Raw genomic sequence first — 14903 nt, forward strand, 5'->3', positions numbered from 1 at the left:
ATGTATAAAATGTGCTGGGCACTTTTAAATTTTAAGTTATTTGAATTAGTGGGTCATGCATAAAGATAAAAAGGTAAAATTCGCTCACATTAGAAATATATATATATCAAGGAGCTTCTTAGAAATAAAAGATATTGCAACTGGAGGCTTTCACAGGATTACCTAAGAAAAAAAACATTGTAATTTGTAAACCAGGCCTTAACGCCCTGCCATAGTCACAGCCTCAGCAGCAAACAGGGATAAGATGAAGCCACGGTTATGGAGTAATAACTGGCACTAAGAATAAAATAGCCTCATAACTAGAAGGTTCTCAATTATCCCTTATGAGTCAGCTAGTCATTCTGGTTTGCCAGTTATGTAGCGACAGTACCCTGGTCAGGCTGGCACTTACAGAGATCTGTCACTTTGATCTTAGTAACTGTATATTGTCCCGGTTCTTATTTATTGAGAGAAAACGATAGCTACTTGTTCTTGCTCACAACACTTTATTGGCTTTTGTTGACAGAAAACTCTTAAAAGTCATCAGGCTTGCCCTCCACCTCCTCTTACACTCCCATACCCTTAAAGTAGAAACTGTACACTTGATTCTTGCCATCAAGGAACTTACTATCTAGGGGCAAAAGAAAGATCAACTATACAGGTGTAATATTATGTGATATCTAACTCCAGGATGATGAAACAAAGTCCTAGAGAACTAGAGAGGAGAAAAGGATCACTCTGGGGTGATCCGAGAAGTTTTCACAGTTGATTAGAACTGAGCCTTAAAGTGTATGACCCCTGCTTAAACTGAATTCAGGTATCATTTACATGTAACAAATCACCACAAACTTAGCTCAAAACAATATTCATTAAAAAACAACAACAACACACACACAACATTCATTTATTTGCTCATAGCTCTGTAGGCCAGAAGTCTGAGCAAGATCAACTGGGCTCTCTGTTCAGTCTCACAAGGTCAAAATCAAAGTGTTGGTCAGACTAAGTCCTTTTCCAGAGGCTCTCGGAAAGAATCTGCTTCCAAATTCATTCCGGTTGTTGGTAGAATCTAGTGTCTTGTGGCTGAGGTCCCCATTTCCTTATTGGTTGTCACCCTAGGACCACTGTCTGCTCCTAGAGTCCACCCACATTCCTTCTCACACAGTCTTCTCCATCTTTAAAGTCAACAGTGGCACATGGGACCCTCACACTACTAATCTCTCTGACTTCGGCTACTTGCCAGAGGAAAAGCTGTGTTTTTAAAGGACTCTCTGTATTTTAAGGTCAACTGACTTGAGACTAAAATTATATCTGCAAAATCTCCTCACAGGATTACCTAGATTAGCTTTGATAGGATAACCGGGGGACGAGAACCTTGGGGGCTATCCTTAGAATTCTGCCTGCCACATCGTTGTTCTGCGAACCTACCTTAAGGTGTTTATCAGTCAGTTTATCAATTCAATAATCTACTGGCCACTTATTAAGTGCATTGTACCACGGTCATGCTGAATGGAATCTTAATCTTAGTCTGAAAGATTTTTCAGGTTCTTGAAAACTTGAAGTCTACTACAGGCTTAAAAAAAAAAAAAGTCAAATATTTTCAATAAATAATTAAATATAACTTATTAAAATGGTATTTCAAAATGTTTCAGTGAAGACATGTAATAGGTAATAGCATTACTTAGGGAGCTTTTTAGATTACATACACTATTTTCAACCTTATTCCCACCCAGGGAGCCAAAGGTTAACTCCCCATTTCTCCTCCCTTCCTTCATCCCATATGCATACGGAATCACCACTATGATGAGTCAGTGTTATCCATTTCCTCGGCCATGATGATGTCCCCTCTGTCCCTCATGCATGCTTTCCTCTCTTTTGTTTCTGGAACTTTCACACATGTAGTGCCTTCCCATTCATTACACCTATCAACATTTCACTCACACTTCAATCTTTTCTCCATGCCTCCAGACCACACCTACATTTTTTCCTGTGCCAGCCATTTGGCAATCAATAGTGTCATTGGGCTGTATCACTTCTATTTCAATCTTAATTGTATGCAAACACATATATATTCAAACATTTTTTAGTGACAATGTCTTTTTTATATTATCTCAAAGTATTTAGCATAGGAAAGGCATTCAAAAACATCTGTAGCTGTGATTAAATTGCTATAATTGGGAAAACCTAACAGTTTCCCATGATTTACTGCTGTTAATATTATCTATCTAGTTGTTAGATTCCTTAAATATTTCAAAAACTAATCAAAGTTTTAACAAACAAATATACAATCACCCAGTTGTGGTCTCCATTTATGAATAGGATTGTGTTTTCCACTCATGAATAGGATTCTATCTGAAGCTTTGAATATTAAGATTACCAAGTATTAATATTACCAAGTAAATAACTATAAAATGTTCTAGAGCTGAGAAGCATTTTTTTTTTCTTTCCCAGCTTTATTGAGATATAATTGACATACAACATCATGTAAGTTTAAGGTGTGCAACTTGTGGATTTGTAAGAGGCATTCTTATAACTCTAACTTAGATTTTCTGTGACTATCCATTTCCTTTCTCTCAGTTTACATGATGAAAACAGTAGCTGCCCAACAAAATCTTCCTTGTCCATAGCAATAGAGTTGTGGCTAGAAGCACAGCCTGGAACTACATTTCCCAGCAGTCTTGCAGCCATATGTGGCCATGTGACTAATTTTTGCCAATAAATTATGAGGGGAAATAATACGGGCCAGTGGTGGGTATAGCTCTTTAAGAAAGTATTCACAGGTCCCTTCCTGTTCCTCTAACTGAATGCAGAGAGACATCAAGGCTGTAGGGGAGCAGACTCTTAGATGGAAGAGTATGGGGCCATGATTCTCTAGGTGGAAGAAAGCTGCTGATGACTTAGAATAGTCACCCCGTTTTATGAATGATAAACTTCTGTTGGATTTTAGTCACTGTATTTTAGGGTCCATTTGTTAAGCAATTCAGCTTTCTATAACTAATACTGTTCATTTTCATAGTTTTTTCAAGTATCCAATAGATATGTAGTATGACTCTCATATTTAGAAATCAAACAAAGGAGGTAAGAGCCAAGTGATCACTGAGAAAAATGTCACCCAGCTCTGATTATGAGGAATAGTTGTTTTCATCTTGGTAGGAAGAAATAATCTTAGAGAACTATTTATAGTCATTGAAAGCAGAACTTCTAGTTAGCAATAACCCTGAGGCAATGCGGTTTGGGTTTTGATCGGCTTGTGGTTTAAGGTCATGTTGCCTTGCTGGATGGCCCATCTCTGCCTCACTAGAAAAAGTAGAAAGAAACTAAATTCCCTTCTACCTAAGGTCAGAACAATGTCGTTCTATGTCAATCTCCTCTAATTTGAATTCTTCCCAGGTACGTCTTTACATTCTACATACACCATCCTCTCTCTACCAATGCCGGGATGAGATGTCCCTTCTTGAAGTATCCCCAGATCACTGTAAATCTCTATTGTTGTTCTCTAATGCCTCTGCCTCCTCACCTCCCACACCATTCACTCATCCCCGCTCCCCGCTCCCCGCCAACCCCGTGCCAAGTGCAGGGATGTTGTGTTATTCATCTCTGCGGTCCCTCTGCCTAATCCAGTGCCTGGTATACTATAGATGTTTCATAAATGACGGTTGAATGACTAAGTGAATTTGAGGGCCTCAGAGGCTGGTATTTCTCTGCTTATTCCCATAGGAGACAGCTTCATAATAGTTACCACTGATATCATTTCCAAGCCTCTCTCAAAATCTTTTTGTTCTTATTTTTGTTAGCAAGCCTTATTACTTTTTATTGGTCAAGTCCTCTGTTGCCTTTGCTTAAATCAGCCAGACCTATGCACTTTCTTAAAATGTTTCTTTGAAAAAGTCTCTCTTGATTATTAATTTTTGATATTTTAAATTCTTTACTACATTGGGCACATTATGTTAAGAGTTAGGATGAAGGAATAAAGAAAGACCTGGACCAGAAGTCAGGAAACCTTGAGTCTCTTATCTCTTAAGCCTTCAGTAAAATGCTTCCCAAAAAAGCCACTGTAAAATGATTGTGAGTGAATTAGAAAAGAGTATGCCTTAGAACTATTCTTAAGAAAAAAATGCTACTAGAAATCCTCATAAATTTAAAAACATATAAAAGCAGAGCTTGGTATGGGGCCTCTGAAAACCATAAGCCTAGATCATCTCAAAGGTCCCTTTCACCTGTAAAAGCCTGTGGTTCTACTAAATTGATTGCCCTGCATTTGTTTCATGTAAATGATGTGATCTTTGGTACCTTCAAATCTGTCTAATAGTGAATGGTACCGGGGAGCTGTATCTAATAAAATTATCTTCTTTTGACGTAGCATTTTACGGGGGCATTTATAGAGGCAGTGGAGTGGTGTGGTTGCTAGCATCATGGACTTCGGAGTAAGACAACTGAATTTAAATCTTGACACCTCCACAAAATAGCAGTGTGACTTGGTCAAGTCATTTAATCTCTCTACACCTCAGTTTCCTCACCTGTAAATGGGAATGAGAATGCCTACATGACTGGCTGTTGGAAGGATGAAATGAAATATTGCACACAGAACATTCAGCACAGTGCCTGGCATGTGCTATATTCTCTATAAAAATTAGCTGTAGTTAAACACACATTCATTATTTCATTTAATCCTCACAATATAAGTGTCATTACTATTCTTATTTACAGAAAAAGTTGAGACTCAACGAAGTGAAATGACATGCCAAAATTCACCTAGCAAGGGCAGAACCAGTAGTACTCTTTCTACCACCCCACCCCTTTTCAGTGAGAAAAGGAACTAAGACTGGTAAACTGGGGGAGGGGAAATTAAATAGAAGGGTCCAGGTTGGGTGCCACAGAAGCAAAATCTGACGACCACACAGAGCTGACCCCCAGACAAGGTAGGCGTGACCCCCAGACAAGGTAGGGGTGGGAGGAGGATTCCAGAGACAAATTTTACTAACTTACAATAGTGTGAGAGAGTGAGACATTGTCTAAGCAGGGCACAAGCTAAGGTGTCCTGATGACTTCTCCACCTACACAAATCCCCAGTCCATGGCAGGGGTGGGGCTTCTCCCTCAGTCCAGTTCAGGCTTTAGCACACAGCAGGCGCTCACTGAACATTTGCTAAGTGGCCTGGGTAATAAGGCTTCTCTTTTTATCCCTCCACCTCCGCCTACCATAATTTGGAAGACTTTCCTTGCCCTTAAAATCTCAAAGATAAAGGATTTTGCTTCTTCCTTCCTCAAAACAAAGGGAAGACTCCTCCCTGGTAATTCAGTTTCGTATAAAGTAATTAATTGATTGCTCCTGACAATCACTCCATTAACTGCACTTTAAACAGCAACTCTGGCCTCCTTTCCTCCCTCCTCCTCTTTCTCCCTGCACTGAAGTCATGGTATCTAATTTAGTCCACCATCATAATTTCTACCCACAGCAAGCTGATATCATCACAAGCAAGCACAGCCTCAGACTACTCTGAGACAAAGAGGCAGAGATCCAAGCAGGAAAATTAAGGTGCGCATTCATCTCTCCCTCCATGCCCTGCCCAGTCACTTGCCTCTTGTTCTAATGCATGATGGGGTCTGCTTTTTTACAAGAATATCTGTGGTTCAGAAGTACACTGCAGGTACATATACTGAAATGCCCTTATCTGTACAGTATATTTCATTACATATATCTAAAGTACAGGAAGGAATGCAGATGTCGGTCTTATTTCCTCTAATTCATGTATTTGAGTTGTTCTCATTTTAGAAAAAGTTACAAAAACGAAGGACCAGAAGGGTTAAATAATCACAGAAAGGCCTGTCCTCATTACTTGTGTGAAGTTCCCGCTGCATCACAGGGACAGCATGTTAAATCAATAGAGACTTGAGCTGTTAATTTCCAAAAGGGAGAGATGATTGAACTAAAATAGCCTCTGTCAAGTCTCTGCCCGTTGGGAACGGAAGTCCTTTTAGTTTCAAGTCTTTCTACAATTAGGTAAGTTCCAAGAAGATCACGAACCACTTACAAGATTGCCTGAAAAAAATTTTTTGGGGGGGTGGGGGGGGAAATATTTTGCTGACACAAAAGCTTTAGTTTTGTACAGCACTGATTTTATGACAAGGTGATAAGAGGTGTAGGTGTACATATAGGTGTATGTAGGTGAAGGGTGATGAGGGTGGGTAGGGCTGGGGAGATGAGACACCTCGAGGTCAATAACAGGTAAGCTACTTGCCCTTTGTCACTTTTTCATTTCTTCTGCTCTCCTTTCCTGGGCTATGCATCTGCACTGCAAGAGGAGAGGAGATGCCACTTTTATATCTTACTGATCCATGGTCATCTTTTTTTATTCCCTTCCAGGCAGACACTGAGAAAGAGATTGCTTGCATTGCATAGGCACATGATCAATGAGTTTTGATCAGTTTTGCATGACTAAATATTTGCAGAGTCTAATGAGGACAAGTGTGACAAAATAAAGGGCAGCTTTTACTAGAAGTCACTTTATGGTGTTACTTCTTGGTGGGTTTATTCCTTGTGAACTGTAATGGCTGACATCATCCTGATTACCTTTTACATATACAGACTAAAAATTCACAGAGTAGACGACTTGGCATTTTTCAAATAAATGTCAGCTGATTCTAATGTTTTGATAAGAGTTCCTCTTTTCCTTTTTTCTCATTCTTATTCATGACTTCTTCAAACTAAGAGTCCATTGCAGCTGGCTGGGGATTCATTTTTTTTTTAACCTAAAAAAAATTCCTTTTATTCTTAGAATGGCTGTGAGCTCTAAGCTCATCTCTGAGCTGGTCCCCAGGAGAAATGAATGGCAGCTCCCCACTGGCTTTGCCCCTCTGTGGCTGAAGTGGCTATGAAAGAAGAGAATGTGTTCCTGCACCCCATCACCTCCCAAAGAGCAGCCAGGAAGGGGTGGAGAGATAGGCTGGATTTTGAGATCAGTAACAGTGTGTCCGTTGGCATCATTTTTTCTACCCTTTTCTCTTTGGGCACTGTGTCTTGAGTAGACCAAGCTTCCTTGTGGGGCCAGCCTCTGGTTAGTTCCTTTTAGCCCAAATCTTATATCCAAAGTAGGAAGAACTCTCCCTGTTTGCTCTCTTTCCCTTTGGCCCAACATTGTGACCTGATCCAGCATGCCTCACTTCACAGGCCATGAAACAGGAATGCAAGCCCCTGAAGATGCTAAGGCTGAGGTGAATCTGAAGAAGCCTGAGCTGAAGATGAAAGTTCCTTGGTCTATCCAGCTGCCTGGAGCAGGGGAAGAGGAAACACAGCAGAGCCTAACAGAATGGAAAAGTGGAATACCAAAATTTGTTCCCAAGGAAGACTGGCTGTGGAATACCTTAAATTAGAAATCTAAAAAAAATGTGTTAGGGATCCCTGTTGCCCTGGCTGGCTTTGGGTGTGGTTCTTTCCAGCAGAGGATGATTGGTGGAGTCTTTCTAGACCTATAATTCCGCTTGTGATGAGGTAGAATTAAAGCTGAAATGTGAGTTCATAAATTGCCTAGTTGGTGAATAAGTTTAAATCTCCTCAAAAAAAGATTAAATACGAAATCATATTAAAATGCATAGCCATCTGACTACAATGATCTAATTTGAAAATCAGGTGCAATTAATTTTGATCCTAGGTCAGCTCTCCCATTGCCACCTGTCCCTCTCCTCACCACCTCTACCATCAGACAGTCAGTGTGTGCTCAGAGAACTCAAGATCATTTTAAGTATTAACTGGAGCCACGCCTACCTAGGAAGATGAATCCACACACACACACAAATGCCTTCTCTTCTTCCGCCTATTATTACTAGTATAGTTGCTCATATATTTCTAAATGTAGTTCTGGTTAAAAATAAATTCTGAAAACTAGGAATGTGGGGTGTGTCTGCCTCCACAAAAATCTCTTTGTTCTCTCTTGAGACGTGAGCAGAGATGCAGAAGTAGAAAGCCAGGGCTGTCTTTAAGGAAAAGACACTAAGCCAGAGTTTCAACATCTGTGTGTATGTCTTTCTGCTACAAGTAGGAGTCATTGAATTTTGGAGAGAGATCTGGATGCTTCAAGATTTTATAGCATAGACTGCTTGACTTCCCTCCATAACTGCTCAGTTTTGGATGGGAAGAAATTCCATAAGAAAGGGTACAGGAATACCTTACCATGCATGGCAGGCTAAGGCCAGTTATCACCAGGAAGCTGACATGATCAAGCATTCTCCAAGAGCAGGCAGACCAGGGCTGAATCTGCTAAGTCAGGAAGCTGCTATCAGCATCTTGAGAGGCCAGCATACTTCGGAGAGGCCCTCTCCTGATGAGGACCCTCTGCTGAGTGAGGCCTTTTCTCTGGATGAATTGAACCATGCATATTTTTAATGAGGTTTCTTCTCAATGTTGGAGTTCTTACTTTCTGCAACAGACCCCCTCACTCTTGGGGACAGTATTACCAGGGTTTCGTGTATTGGCAACAGCACAGGCCCTCGCAGAGAGGACTAAAAACAGGGCAGAGAATCCTGGGGATATAATAGACCATGCTCAGTGAAAGCAAAAGTCAGGAGGTTGCCACTTGTTTGATGCCATTCTCAACAACCCCTGGATTGTTCACAGCTGAAGATTATTTGAGTTAGGCAACCTAAAGATCCTGAATCCAAAGGGCAGGCAGCAACAGTATAAAACCAAAAGGAGAAAACAGATCCTGGCCGCAGCCATGTCGGGACACTGCCCACCGGTAGTTTCTTTTTTCTTTCTTTTTTCTTTTTTTTCTTTAATGCCTACAGCACAGTATTCCTAGATGGTCTCCCATCCAAGTACTAACCAGGCCTGACACTGCTTAACTTCCGAGATTAGGCGAGATCTGGCACGCTCAGGGTGGTATGGCTGTAGCAGGAGTTTCTAAAAGCTACCCAACTTGTGTTCACCTATGCTGGAGCCAGTATTGCCCCTGAGACCCTCTGAAGAAGCCAATGTTAGCTGTTTAATCACTGATCTAAGATGTGTGACCAGAGATACCGTAGTGTTGAGAGTTCAAATATTTATTTATACATGGCCCCTAACAAAGGCCACAGAAGAGTAGCTGAAGTTGGGCTCTTAAATGGAGACAAAAACTTTTGACTGAAGAATGACCCATTTTGGGAAAATAAAGCTGAGGATGGGAAACGGGCTGGGCCTGAAGGTTAGAGTCTCTTTTTAGTGAGTTATGGGGCGGAGGGCATGCAGGAGCTGAAAACTCCGAATGTCAGCTAAACTTGGCCTGTGCAAAGAGAAACTAGATCACAGCTACAATACTTTTAACCAAAGGTACAAAAAAAAAAAAAAAAGTTAAGTAGTCGCTAGTGAAAAAAACAAGGCAATTATTAACATCAGGAAAAACAAAAGGTAAAAAAGAAAAGTAATACTGCACTACGAGGCTCCGTTTTCCTTGCATGTGTATAATGATGTAAACACCAAATATTAATTTAACCAAAAGTTATAATGTCATTATGTAGGGAAGACTAGGGAGATAAAACAGAGGGGGAAAAGAGTGCTAAATCCCTACTTACCATGAAAGGAAGACAATACATTTAAATTGTAGAACCAAAAGAGAACAGCATATGCATATTATTTGAAATATGACAATGTGCAAATGCCAGGACAAACAAGAAGACTGAGGGGAGTGGGAAAGAATGAGAAAGAAAACTGCGGAATATCGTTCAACTTGGAATGCTATTTCACTTGTTAAATTATGGGCATCATTAAAACAATTTTTAAGTGGTCCTTCTCCGAAAGGACAAGACTGAACGGTACATCTTCACAGTGAGAAGTGTGTTGAAAAGCCAATTAACTTTAAGTTCCAAATACTCCAGATAATATAGGAAAGAGTTAGGAAGCAAGAGGAGGGCCTAAGGCTCCCTTAGTTGATTTAGGTACCGTTCAACAGCAGTTAAGCTTAATAACAAGAACACAATTTGTACCTAGATCTTGCCTGATTTTAAATCTTGTTATTGCTTCTGTAACATTTATAGTAGAGTTAATTAAAACTTTCTTTGAAAAAGAGGTAGTTTGGGGACAGAATCATACTGAGTAGATCATGATCTGTACACTACTTCTCTTAACTGTCCACACAAGAGGAACGTCTGACCAGTGGGCCTGTGCATCCATAAACTTCATTGTTTTTCATCAAGTGCCAGCTACCTGAAGAGTAAGCATGTTGACTAGGAGGAATTAATCATCTTCTATAAGACTTGAGACTATAATTGTCATAGATTTCATCCATTTCTTTATTCCTAGCCCTCTTTCAGAAATGCTAAATGTAAGGGAGTCTGCCCAAATATGTCTGTTGGTGGCAGGTGGCACTATTTAAGCAAATATGGTCACCTCGAATGGATGACTAACGTCGACTGGACCTTTACCCTTGAACACAAGATTCCTTAACCTCGGCACTGTTAATCTTTAGGGTCATATAGTTCTCTGTCATGGGGGTCTGAACTGTGCACTGCAGGATGTTTAGCAGTATCCCTGGCCTCACACGTCAGATACCAGTAGCATCTACCTTCCCCAGTTGTGACAACCAAAAAATGTCTTCAGTAGTTCCTCAAAGATTTAGGCTTAGTCTATATTATTAACTCTACAGCAAAGAACATCTAAACAGTGATTAAAATTTATTATACCACTCTGCATCTGATAACTGAGACATGTTAAGTTAGAAGGTTCTCCCTGGAGTATAATTAGGCTATGTAAATTACCTAAGTATTTTAAAACCTGGAATAAAATTGAAAATGAAAAGAATCCCATTATGACATCCTGACACACTGGTTAAATCTTCCTCCAGGGAGGGGAATCTTGCTCCCAATATATTCATAATCTCCGCCTCAACCGAGCTTGCTTCAGCTTTCAAGAAACCTGGGGTAGAACTCATAAGGGGTTTGAGCAAGCAAAGGCACTCTGGTGAGGACTCCTGGTCAGAGTGAGAAGGAATGGATCTAGGACGCACATAGCTGCTTCACCATCAAAGCCTCCTGTCCAACAGAAAACTTTCATGGGAACTCAGGCTCACTGTATGAAAATTCAGATGACTGAACTATAATTAGCTCGATTAGTCAACGTTTTAATTCATAGGATTCTGACTTTGATGTGCTCCTTTCTCACAGAATCAAAGCTAATAATTCTGGAATCATAATTGGGAGCTGAGTGCCAGCTTGAAGTTTGGGGAGCTCCCTCACCTCTTTGGCAAGCCCTGCTTCCAAGACAGCCACTTCCTGGCCATGAATGAACCTGGCCCAGGTACCTCCACCTTGCCCTTTAGCTCCATGCTTCAGAGGACATTTCCTCAACACCTCCTCTCTGTTAGTCGAGATCTCCAGCACTTAGGTTCTAAATTTCTGGTAGTTGACATTAAACTATGGTGTCAATACCTCCAAAGCCTAAGCATATACATAATAGGTGCACAATAAACTTTTTTTTGTATGTGGTTGAATAAACAGTTGAGCAGAACACTGGTTGGTTTGTCTATCCAATAAGCATCCTTCCTGTTTCAGGAATAAAACCTGATTGAAACAACCAGTTTTAGTGATTGTCTTCCTCTTGCTCAAACATAAGCACGTGAGATAATTCTGGCCAATGAAATATGATGAGAAGTTTACTGGGGAGATTCTCAGAAAAATTTCCTTTCTTAAAAAGGCATACACACAAAGAGACAATTCTCTTCTGATACTGAATGTGGTTGTGTTTCCATGTGATGCCATGTGTCCACTATCTTGAAACCATGAGAAGACTATGGGGACGACAAAGCAGACAGTCTGAGGACACATCAAGAGAAGGAAGAATGGGTGGACTCTGACATTGTTAAGCTGTAGATTAGCCATCTCTGAAGCTACTTCTAGAATTCTTGTTAAATAGATGATACATCTTCCTTACCGTTAACCTATTCTTATTTAAATTTCCTGTTGCTTATAGCTGAAGGCATCCTAATTGATCTAAATGATTCACCAGATCTTTTTCTATGAAAAGATTTAGGTGGGCTAGCCTATTAGGAACTTTATTATAACAGCTACTGCTTACTAAGCACTGACCACACACATGTGCCAGAACCACTGGTAAATCTCACACACAAAAAAGGTGACGTTTATTATTTGCGTTTTGTAGATGAGGATACTGAGGCTTTGAGAGCATAAATCAACTTATGCATATCTCCCAGTTACTCTATGGGGCATCTCAAAATCAAACCCAGATCTGGTCAGACTCTGTTTTTCCCTACATTCCACCTCTCATTAGCTTTCCAAAGACATGGTAGAAGAGATGAGGATGAATGTGCACAGGAAGGCTACTTGGTTTGATGGCATAACATAGAAGGAAGAAAGGAATAGACATCACATCTCCTGAAACTGCCTATATGGGTAATGAAACCATTGTCCTCAAAACATCCCTTACCGAGACCCTGGACACTGCTTCCTGGCCGTGGCACTTAGATTTTGTAACAGCTAAAGGCCAACACTGGCTCCTCTCAAACATTTCTCACTGAGGAACATCCTGCCTCTCACATTCATGACATAGTCTCCGCTGATAGGCTTTAAAAGACTTTAATCCTAAACAAAAAGATCCGTTTCCTGGGTTTGCATCTCCCTTCCTTATTCCCTCCTTGCCCCAAACACTTTGCCATTCTCTGCCTCAACACACAAAATCAAGACACCCAGTAAAGACAAAAAAGAATACTATAGTGATGCTAAGCTCAGCTCTTGGGACTAAGCTCTGGTCTCGGGTCTGCCCCTGGATTGCTCAAGAGAGGACTGATTCTGGTAAAGGCTTGGAAAGTGCCATAGACTGAGTTTTATTTTGGGGGAACCCCACAGGACATGGGTGGGGAAGCATGGGGGTTTCTTCTCTACAGAGCCTTATCGGGGCACTGCCTCTCCTTATATGACCCTGACCGAGAATATTAGAAAATCTCAGACCTTCCCTGCTTCCATTTTCTTCCTTTGTAAAACAAGAATAATAAAGGCCAGTAGACCATAAAAATCTAGAGGTGAATGTCAGCATTTGACTGCTGTGAGCTCCCAGGGCTGCGTGAGACAGACTAGAGATCATCTCTGCACAGTCTCTAGTGTTTCTCCTTGGCTACCCCTCTCTTCTCCAGCTCTCATCAGCCTCATGCATCAAACAGTCACTATAGATGGAAGTTCCTTCACAGTTCCTGAAGCACTGTGAAGAATCAATAAATGAGCTAATCTCTGCACACCATACACCCCAAGAGCTCAAGTGTAGCTGGCTTGCTGGCGTAGCACACTGACAAACCTGAAGAGGAGACCTACAGATCCTCGGAAGCCTAGCCTAGGCAGGAAGACATGTCAACAAAGAGTGTCGTCCCACTGGGCCAAATGCGGCTAAGAGGCCGAGAAATGTAGAAGGTCGACCAGTAGATGAAGCAATGGGGAGCTTATTGGTGACCATGTGAAGAGCAGTTTGGGGGAGTGGTTTGGGACTGAAATGCTAATGGATTGTGTTAAGGAGAGAACAGGAGGGAAAGCAGTGTCTCCAGATAACTCTTTGAAGAAATTTTGCTATGAACGAGATTACAGAAATGGAAGAAGATCAAAGCAGAGTTTAAGATAAGAGATATTAGGGTGTTTATAGGCTGATGAGAATATTCTTTTCAAGAGGGAGAAATTGACAATGCAGGAGAGAGACGTGATATTTGCAGAAAGGAATCCTTTAGGAAAGGGAGAAGTGGGGGTACTTCATTCTCTCAGTGTGAGATCTTTCCGGTAACTTTTTGCTCTGGTCTTCTGATGGATGTCTGCTCTGGGTGCCCTCAAGTGACAGCCTAATCCAGGACAGGGCCAAGAGGTATTGGAAGGATTCCATGCTCTGTGCCTCTCTTAGTGTTTCATGCCGGTCCCAGGATCCAAGCTGTAGCAATCTGCTTCATGTTTCGCTTTCTGATTTCCCCATGCATCATCAACAAGGGCAGATTCATCTGCCTCGTGTTTTTCAAAAGTCCCACATTTTATGTCTGAGCTACCTCAGTACTATAACTCCTATTATGGGCCAGATACTGCATTTATTGACTCATTTACTGTTATTATCTCACCTTATGGATCGGGAAACGGAGACATGAAAATACTAAATGACCTGGAGATGCTGGGACTTGGACCCAGGCACAGTGGCTCTGGAAGCCCATCTCTTTAACCTCCCTCATATTGTTTCCTCCCTTTAGCTCTCTTAGAAGGCCTAGGATCCTCTAAACCTATAAAACCACTTGTAGCCTGACTTGATCAGGAGGCCCTAAGCCTGGGACACACACACACACACACACACACACACACACACACACACACAGTCCTGAAGCCCTTCTAGTGAGAGGTCATCTTGATTCACCTGCGATTGGTCCTGTACCCACGAGGAATGCTGCCCACGCAGGGAGGGAGGCCTCCGAGCTGCTGCTTTCCTGACTTCCTATTTATATCAGGTCAGACCCAGGCAGGAAACAGATGGCACACTCAAATTGGGTAATTTGAGGAGAGTTGAATAAAGGGGCTATTTACAAAGGTGTGGACAGGATGTAGGGAAACCACAGAAGCCAGTGCAATAAGTAACAGCTACTTGACCACCCCTAAGCTTGAAGGGACGAGGGGAGGTGTAAACACCAGAACCTGTGTGGTTGGCCACCTGACAAGAGCCGTGACCATGAGTCAAGGGATGCAGCCAGCCTGAAGGTGACCCCGCCCCACCCCAGGTTTCTCTCATGCTTTCCCTCCCTCTGATCAGCCTAGGATACTCACTGGCTAAACCCAACCAAAAGTCAAACGGTAAGGGAGCCTGCTGATAAAGTTTGCAACATTGAATGGGTGGAGAAGGGTAGAGGGCGGATCTAGAAGGGCAAACGGAAGTATCTAGCATACTAACCGACTTACTTTTTAGGGTGGTGGTGAAGAATGGGGCTCTGGAGCCAA

This window comes from Pteropus vampyrus, unplaced genomic scaffold (assembly GCF_000151845.1).
Source record: "Pteropus vampyrus isolate Shadow unplaced genomic scaffold, Pvam_2.0 Scaffold66, whole genome shotgun sequence".
Classification (NCBI taxonomy): domain Eukaryota; kingdom Metazoa; phylum Chordata; class Mammalia; order Chiroptera; family Pteropodidae; genus Pteropus; species Pteropus vampyrus.